Genomic DNA, 6000 nt, shown 5'->3' on the forward strand with positions numbered 1-6000 from the left:
TTGGAGCACTGTGCACATTTACAGTCTGGTTAGACCACACTTGGGGCACTGTGCACAGTGACAGTCTGGTTAGACCACACTTGGAGCACTGTGCACAGTTCTGCCTGGTTAGACCACACTTGGAGCACTGTGCACAGTTCTGATTTGGTGAGACCACACTTGGAGCACTGTGCACATTTACAGTCTGGTTAGACCACAGTTGGAGCACTGTGCACAGTGACAGTCTGGTTAGACCACAATTGGAGCACTGTGCACAGTTACAGTCTGGTTAGACCACACTTGGTGCACTGTGTACAGTTCCGGTCTGGTTAGACCACACTTGGAGCACTGTGTACAGTTCTGGTCTGGTTAGACCACACTTGCAGCACTGTGCACAGTTACAGTCTGGTAAGACCACACTTGGAGCACTGTGCACAGTTCTGGTCTGGTTAGACCACACTTGGAGCACTGTGTGCAGTTCTGTTCTGGTTAGACCACACTTGGAGCACTGTGCACAGTTCCGGTCTGGTTAGACCACACTTGGAGCACTGTGTACAGTCCCGGTCTGGTTAGACCACACTTGGAGCACTGTGCACAGTTCTGGTCTGGTTAGACCACACTTGGAGCACTGTGCACAGTTACAGTCTGGTTCGACCACACTTGGAGCACTGTGCGCAGTTCTGTTCTGGTTAAACCACACTTGGAGCACTGTGCACAGTTCCAGTCTGGTTAGACCAAACTTGGAGCACTGTGTACAGTTCCGGTCTGGTTAGACCACACTTGGAGCACTGTGTACAGTTCTGGTCTGGTTAGACCACACTTGGAGCACTGTGTACAGTTCCGGTCTGGTTAGACCACACTTGGAGCACTGTGCACATTTCTGCTCTGGTTAGACCACACTTGGAGCACTGTGCACTGTTACAGTCTGGTTAGACCACACTTGTAGCACTGTGAACAGTTCTGGTCTGGTTAGACCACACTTGGAGCACTGTGTACAGTTACAGTCTGGTTAGACCACACTTGGAGCACTGTGTACAGTTCCGGTCTGGTTACACCACACTTGGGGCACTGTGTACAGTTCCGGTCTGGTTAGACCACACTTGGAGCACTGTGCACATTTCTGGTCTGGTTAGACCACACTTGGAGCACTGTGCACAGTTACAGTCTGGTTAGACCACACTTGGAGCACTGTGCACAGTTACAGTCTGGTTAGACCATACTTGGGGCACTGTGTACAGTTCCGGTCTGGTTAGACCACACTTGGAGCACTGTGTACAGTTCTGGTCTGGTTAGACCACCCTTGGAGCACTGTGTACAGTTCCGGTCTGGTTAGACCAAACTTGGAGCACTGTGCACAGTTCTGGTCTGGTTAGACCACACTTGGAGCACTGTGTACAGTTCCGTTCTGATAAGACCACACTTGAAGCACTGTGCACAGTTCTAGTCTGGTTAGACCACACTTGGAGCACTGTGCACAGTTACAGTCTGGTTAGACGACACTTGGAGCACTGTGCACAGTTCTGGTCTGGTTAGACCACACTTGGAGCACTGTGCACAGTTCCAGTCTGGTTAGACCAAACCTGGAGCACTGTGTACAGTTCCGGTCTGGTTAGACCACACTTGGAGCACTGTGTACAGTTCCGGTCTGGTTAGACCACACTTGGAGCACTGTGTACAGTTCCGGTCTGGTTAGACCACACTTGGAGCACTGTGTACAGGTCCGGTCTGGTTAGACCACACTTGGAGCACTGTGCACAATTCTGGTCTGGTTAGACCACACTTGGAGCACTGTGCACAGTTACAGTCTGGTTAGACCACACTTGGAGCACTGTGCACAGTTCTGGCCTGGTTAGACACACTTGGAGCACTGTGTACAGTTCCAGTCTGCTTAGACCACACTTGGAGCACTGTGCACAGTTCTGGTCTGGTTAGACCACACTTGGAGCACTGTGCACAGTTACAGTCTGGTTAGACCACACTTGGAGCACTGTGCACAGTTCTGGTCTGGTTAGACCACACTTGGAGCACTGTGCACAGTTACTGTCTGGTTAGACCACACTTGGAGCACTGTGCATAGTTTTGGTCTGGTTAGACCACACTTGGAGCACTGTGCACAGCTACAGTCTGGTTAGACCACACTTGGAGCACTGTGCACAGTTCTGGTCTGGTTAGACCACACTTGGAGCACTGTGCATAGTTCTGATTTGGTGAGACCGCACTTGGAGCACTGTGCACAGTTCTGGTCTGGTTAGACCACACTCGGAGCTCTGTGCACAGTGCTGGTCTGCTTAGACCACACTTGGAGCACTGTGCACAGTTACACTCTGGTTAGACCACACCTGGGGCACTGTGTACAGTTCCGGTCAGGTTAGACCACACTTGGAGCACTGTGTACAGTTCTGGTCTGGTTAGACCACACTTGGAGCACTGTGTACAGTTCCGGTCTGGTTAGACCACACTTGGAGCACTGTGCACAGTTCTGGTCTGGTTAGACCACACTTGGAGCAGTGTGCACAGTTACAGTCTGGTTAGACCACACTTGGAGCACTGTGCACAGTTACAGTCTGGTTAGACCACCCTTGGGGCACTGTGTGCAGGTCCGGTCTGGTTAGACCACACTTGGAGCACTGTGTACTGTTCTGTTCTGGTTAGACCACACTTGGAGCACTGTGTACAGGTCTGGTCTGGTTAGACCACACTTGGAGCACTGTGCACAGTTCTGCTCTGGTTAGACCACACTTGGAGCACTGTGCACAGTTACAGTCTGGTTAGATCACACTTGGAGCACTGTGCACAGTTCTGGTCTGGTTAGACCACACTTGGAGCACTGTGCACAGTTACAGTCCGGTTAGACCACACTTGGAGCACTGTGTACAGTTCCGGTCTGGTTAGACCACACTTGGAGCATTGTGCACAGTTCTGGTCTGGTTAGACCACACTTGGAGCACTGTGCGCTGTTCTGTTCTGGTTAGACCACACTTGGAGCACTGTGCACAGTTCCAGTCTGGTTAGACCACACTTGGAGCACTGTGTACAGTTCTGGTCTGGTTAGACCACACTTGGAGCACTGTGCGCTGTTCTGTTCTGGTTAGACCTCACTTGGAGCACTGTGCACAGTTCCAGTCTGGTTAGACCACACTTGGAGCACTGTGCACAGTTCTGGTCTGGTTAGACCACACTTGGAGCACTGTGCACAGTTCTGGTCTGGTTAGACCACACTTGGAGCACTGTGTACAGTTCCGGTCTGGTTAGACCACACTTGGAGCACTGTGTACAGTTCCGGTCTGGGTAGACCACACTTGGAGCACTGTGCACAGTTCTGGTCTGGTTAGACCACACTTGGAGCACTGTGCACAGTTCTGGTCTGGTTAGACCACACTTGGAGCTCTGTGCACAGTTCTGGTCTGGTTAGACCACACTTGGAGCACTGTGGACAGTTCTGGTCTGGTTAGACCACACCTGGAGCACTGTGTACAGTCCCGGTGTGGTTAGACCACATTTGGAGCACTGTGCACAGTTCTGGTCTGGTTAGACCACACTTGGAGCACTGTGTACAGTTGCAGTCTGGTTTGACCACACTTGGAGCACTGTGCACAGTTCTGGTCTGGTTAGACCACACTTGGAGCACTGTGTACAGTTCCGTTCTGGTAAGACCACACTTGAAGCACTGTGCACAGTTCTAGTCTGGTTAGACCACACTTGGAGCACTGTGCACAGTTACAGTCTGGTTAGACGACACTTGGAGCACTGTGCACAGTTCTGGTCTGGTTAGACCACACTTGGAGCACTGTGTACAGTTACAGTCTGGTTAGACCACACTTGGAGCACTGTGCGCAGTTCTGTTCTGATTAGACCACACTTGGAGCACTGTGCACAGTTCCAGTCTGGTTAGACCAAACTTGGAGCACTGTGTACAGTTCCGGTCTGGTTAGACCACACTTGGAGCACTGTGTACAGTTCTGGACTGGTTAGACCACACTTGGAGCACTGTGTACAGGTCCGGTCTGGTTAGACCACACTTGGAGCACTGTGCACAGTTCTGGTCTGGTTAGACCACACTTTGAGCACTGTGCACAGTTACAGTCTGGTTAGACCACACTTGGAGCACTGTCCACAGTTCTGGCCTGGTTAGACACACTTGGAGCACTGTGTACAGTTCCAGTCTGCTTAGACCACACTTGGAGCACTGTGCACAGTTCTGGTCTGGTTAGACCACACTTGTAGCACTGTGCACAGTTACAGTCTGGTTAGACCACACTTGGAGCACTGTGTACAGTTCTGGTCTGGTTAGACCACACTTGGAGCACTGTGTACAGTTCCGGTCTGGTTAGACCACACTTGGAGCACTGTGCACAGTTCTGGTCTGGTTAGACCACACTTGGAGCAGTGTGCACAGTTACAGTCTGGTTAGACCACACTTGGAGCACTGTGCACAGTTACAGTCTGGTTAGACCACCCTTGGGGCACTGTGTGCAGGTCCGGTCTGGTTAGACCACACTTGGAGCACTGTGTACTGTTCTGTTCTGGTTAGACCACACTTGGAGCACTGTGTACAGGTCTGGTCTGGTTAGACCACACTTGGAGCACTGTGCACAGTTCTGCTCTGGTTAGACCACACTTGGAGCACTGTGCACAGTTACAGTCTGGTTAGATCACACTTGGAGCACTGTGCACAGTTCTGGTCTGGTTAGACCACACTTGGAGCACTGTGCACAGTTACAGTCCGGTTAGACCACACTTGGAGCACTGTGTACAGTTCCGGTCTGGTTAGACCACACTTGGAGCATTGTGCACAGTTCTGGTCTGGTTAGACCACACTTGGAGCACTGTGCGCTGTTCTGTTCTGGTTAGACCACACTTGGAGCACTGTGCACAGTTCCAGTCTGGTTAGACCACACTTGGAGCACTGTGTACAGTTCTGGTCTGGTTAGACCACACTTGGAGCACTGTGCGCTGTTCTGTTCTGGTTAGACCTCACTTGGAGCACTGTGCACAGTTCCAGTCTGGTTAGACCACACTTGGAGCACTGTGCACAGTTCTGGTCTGGTTAGACCACACTTGGAGCACTGTGCACAGTTCTGGTCTGGTTAGACCACACTTGGAGCACTGTGTACAGTTCCGGTCTGGTTAGACCACACTTGGAGCACTGTGTACAGTTCCGGTCTGGGTAGACCACACTTGGAGCACTGTGCACAGTTCTGGTCTGGTTAGACCACACTTGGAGCACTGTGCACAGTTCTGGTCTGGTTAGACCACACTTGGAGCTCTGTGCACAGTTCTGGTCTGGTTAGACCACACTTGGAGCACTGTGGACAGTTCTGGTCTGGTTAGACCACACCTGGAGCACTGTGTACAGTCCCGGTGTGGTTAGACCACATTTGGAGCACTGTGCACAGTTCTGGTCTGGTTAGACCACACTTGGAGCACTGTGTACAGTTGCAGTCTGGTTTGACCACACTTGGAGCACTGTGCACAGTTCTGGTCTGGTTAGACCACACTTGGAGCACTGTGTACAGTTCCGTTCTGGTAAGACCACACTTGAAGCACTGTGCACAGTTCTAGTCTGGTTAGACCACACTTGGAGCACTGTGCACAGTTACAGTCTGGTTAGACGACACTTGGAGCACTGTGCACAGTTCTGGTCTGGTTAGACCACACTTGGAGCACTGTGTACAGTTACAGTCTGGTTAGACCACACTTGGAGCACTGTGCGCAGTTCTGTTCTGATTAGACCACACTTGGAGCACTGTGCACAGTTCCAGTCTGGTTAGACCAAACTTGGAGCACTGTGTACAGTTCCGGTCTGGTTAGACCACACTTGGAGCACTGTGTACAGTTCTGGACTGGTTAGACCACACTTGGAGCACTGTGTACAGGTCCGGTCTGGTTAGACCACACTTGGAGCACTGTGCACAGTTCTAGGTCTGGTCTAGACCACACTTTGAGCACTGTGCACAGTTACAGTCTGGTTAGACCACACTTGGAGCACTGTCCACAGTTCTGGCCTGGTTAGACACACTT

At 51.5% G+C, this 6000-nt stretch overlaps 1 protein-coding gene across 1 annotated transcript in view; it reads right to left on the reverse strand.

The window, feature by feature from the left end:
* LOC147095432 (integrin alpha-X-like) overlaps positions 1-6000 on the reverse strand; it is a 245987-nt gene that overhangs the window by 160709 nt on the left and 79278 nt on the right. The gene's annotated exons all lie outside the window — the stretch shown is intronic.

Source organism: Somniosus microcephalus, unplaced genomic scaffold (genome assembly GCF_052327205.1).
Source record: "Somniosus microcephalus isolate GS21.2 unplaced genomic scaffold, FLI_Smic_1.0 unresolved_chr1, whole genome shotgun sequence".
Lineage (NCBI taxonomy): Eukaryota > Metazoa > Chordata > Chondrichthyes > Squaliformes > Somniosidae > Somniosus > Somniosus microcephalus.